The 3,399-nt window shown below is 38.8% G+C and overlaps 1 non-coding gene across 1 annotated transcript; it reads right to left on the reverse strand.

Moving 5' to 3' along the window:
- Nucleotides 1-2,398: 2,398 nt before the first annotated feature.
- Nucleotides 2,399-2,505, reverse strand: LOC111920992 (small nucleolar RNA R71). The gene has a single exon (XR_002860040.1). It is a non-coding gene; the product is annotated as a small nucleolar RNA R71 (small nucleolar RNA).
- Nucleotides 2,506-3,399: the final 894 nt, after the last annotated feature.

Consider the following 3,399-nt stretch of genomic DNA (forward strand, 5'->3'; position numbering starts at 1 on the left):
GACTTGGAGCACATTGGTAAGAGGGAATGATATGTGCATAATTAGTTCATATTAAGTATACATTTTTACTCATTTATTAGCTAAATTATTGCATATTATGGACAAAAGGTACTTAAAAGTGTTAAATTATGTTTTTTCATTCCAAAGATGAAGCTCCGAAGCGAAAGGAAGCGGGAGAAACTGTTAGAAGATCGAGAATGGAATAAAGAAGAAAAAACATTAAAAATGGCACCTACTCGGCGAGTCAGATCGACTACTCGGCGAGTCCAATCGAAGAATCGAGAAGATAATGACTCGGGATCCCAGAGAGTTATCACAATACGGGGAATGTGAGAGGGACTCGACGAGTCACCACATGACTCGACGAGTCGATTCGTATATTTAAAGATAATTCCACAGATCGATAGGGGAGAGTTCTGGGACGATTCAGAAGTACCTTGCTACGATTGAGAAGCCAGAGAAACCCTAGAAGACGACGAAAGGAGCTAGAATTCAATTCCGGAGAGTAATTGAGGCAAAATTTCATCATTCCATTTATTCTTTTGTTTTAACATTATGATTAAGCAATCTGACTTTGTTTGTTTGCTGTTACTTACTTCAATTATGAGCTAAAACCTTTAGACTTCTGTTTGGGGATACAAAGTTGACAATATGGTTTGATTGATTGGTAGGATTAATTCCAAGTTGGTGAATTTTTGTTATTTTAGCTTGCTAAAGAACCTTGTGTGTGAATAATAATTAATTTTCTGTTAATAGGAAGATAATTGATTAGCATGAACATCTATTGATTATTGACCTCATATGTTATGTGATCACTATGCTATATGTCTAGGATTAATGAATATGAAACTAGAATTAATAAGAAAATTGAGTAAATTCATGTGCAAGCTTGTAAGATGACCATCAAACAAGGAGTTAATTAAAAGAATAAATTAGTTAACTATTGCAAGTCTAACTTAACCCGAATAATTAATCTAGTGAATATAATTAAATTAGACAATTGGCCACTGTTTAAGTTAGTTTATTTGCTAAGGATTAGGGTAGTGAACACGAATCTAATCACTTGAATCGGTAACCAACGAAAGAATTAATCCATTGCACCATTACCTTGAAATCAAACATAGAGTTAACCAAGTTGAACTAAACAGAAGTTCCTTTCCAATTATTTAATCTAGTTAAGTCGTTATTTTCTAGTCTTAAATTAGTAATAGTTAGTAAGTTTCTAGTCTTGTAAAACTAGAGAAAACCCCTACTTCTTAATTAACTTAGATAAAATTAGTTTTTAATTTAATTTGCCGTTCCCTGTGATCGATACCCTGCTTATTTAGCTATACCACAATTGATAGGTTCACTGCCTTTTGTGTGTTATTTGATAACTAAAAGTAGGTCTAAAACTAAGTGAGTCTACACACATCAAGTTTTTGGCGCCGTTGCCGGGGAAAAGTTCTAAAATTAATATTAAATTCTAGTTTAATCGATCCTTTGTGTGGGATTTATCTTACACAAAGTTATTTACAAAATAACTCAGTAAGTAGAATTAGTTTATAAAAAATTCGTTTTTTTTAGAATAACTATTAATTTTCTTTTCTGTTTTTGCCTTGAACTCGCCGAGTGCACTCGTGCCGACTCGGCGAGTACATCGTTGTTTCAGACTTTATTTTTTTATTTCGTTTTTGTTATTTTTACGCGTTCTGTTTCTTTTGTTTTGTTTGTTTACAGTTGTTTCATGACCCAAGGATCTGATACACCTCTGGTCCCTCCTTTGGAAGACCCGGGATCCGCACTAAGAAAAAGCAAAGGAATAGCCGTTGGAGAAACCACATCTTCAAAGAACTCACCACTCAAAAACTTAAAATCCGTTTTCAGCAAGAAGAAGAGCAGCAAATCAGGAGCATCCAGTGCCTCGTTGACAGTTGAAAAACCAATTCAAGAAGATACCGAGTACGAGACCGAGGAAGAAGAAGAGCATACTTACGAGCACGAAACCGATTCCGAAGAAGAGTTAGCTATCACAATGGCTAACATTGATGAAGTCCCCATGGGGGAATGGAAGAAAAGGATGTGTGATGACACCGGGTCGGGGCTTGTGCAACCCGCAATTCCCGCGACCGCTACATTCGAACTAAAAGGCCATATTCTCGCACAACTCAAGGAGATTCCTTTTTACGGGAAGGATCATGAAGACGCTTACAAGCACTTGGACGAAGTGAATGATGTGGCCGATTACTTCAACGTCCCGAATGTTCCACGCGAGACCCAGCTTCTTCGCATGCTTCCTGTCACATATAAAGGAGCTGCAAAAGATTGGTTAAAGTCACTTCCTCCCGGATCGGTCACCACATGGGCCAAGATGAAAGAAGAATTCATAGACCATTTCTGCCCGCCCTCCAAGATAGCCAAGCTAAAGAAAGCCATTGCCAACTTCGAGCAACAACCCGGAGAATCTCTTTATGAAGCTTGGGAAAGATACAAGAGCCTACTTAGAAATTGCCCACACCATGACCTTAATAGCCAACAAGAGGTCTCCATCTTCTATGATGGAGTCAATGTCACCACAAGGCAATTGCTTGATTCTCAAGGCCCGCTCACAAAGAAGGCACCCCCGTTAATTAAAGAATTAATTGAAGAATTCTCTAAGCACTCTAGAGAATACCATAATCCGAGAAACGAAGTAAGTCGTGGGGTAGTGAACGCGGCAAATGATAGCATGGCGGCGGTGATAGCTAAGCTTGATAGTCTAGATCGAAGAATGACAAAAATGGATCAAGCAATCCATGCTATTAGGGTAGGATGCGAAAATTGTATAGGGCCCCATCTCACAAAGGATTGTGATTTGGATGAGAATGGAAATAAGAAAGCTCACGTCTTTTATTCAAGTGGTGATCGATATGATGAAAATTGGCGGAAACCTAAGAAGGATTGGCTACCATACGAGGAGTATAAGAAGGCAAAGGAGGAGAAATACAAGCAGAAGGAGAGGGGACTATACCAAAAGGAAGAACCGGTAGAAAAGAAAGCCGATTTAGAAGAGTTATTCACTAGATTCATAGCCGCGTCCGAAAAAAGACACAGTGATCATGATGCTGCCATACACGAGACCAGAAACATGCTTAGGAATTAGCAAGCATCAATTCTCAACATTGAGAAACAGCTGGGGCAGCTTGCGCATCAAGTAAATGATAGAAGACCGGGTCAACTTCCGAGTAACACCGAACCCAATCCAAGAATGGAGAATGTAAGTGTAATAACCTCCAGCGGTGAAGAAACATTCACAAAAGCACTGAAAATCTCCAAGAAGAAGGCAAAAAAGGAAGAAGAATCGGATCCAGCAAAACCCGATCCGACTCGCCGAGTCACTCCAATGGACTCGACGAGTCCATACGTAAATAATAAAACTGT

Source organism: Lactuca sativa, chromosome 8 (assembly GCF_002870075.4).
Source record: "Lactuca sativa cultivar Salinas chromosome 8, Lsat_Salinas_v11, whole genome shotgun sequence".
NCBI lineage: Eukaryota > Viridiplantae > Streptophyta > Magnoliopsida > Asterales > Asteraceae > Lactuca > Lactuca sativa.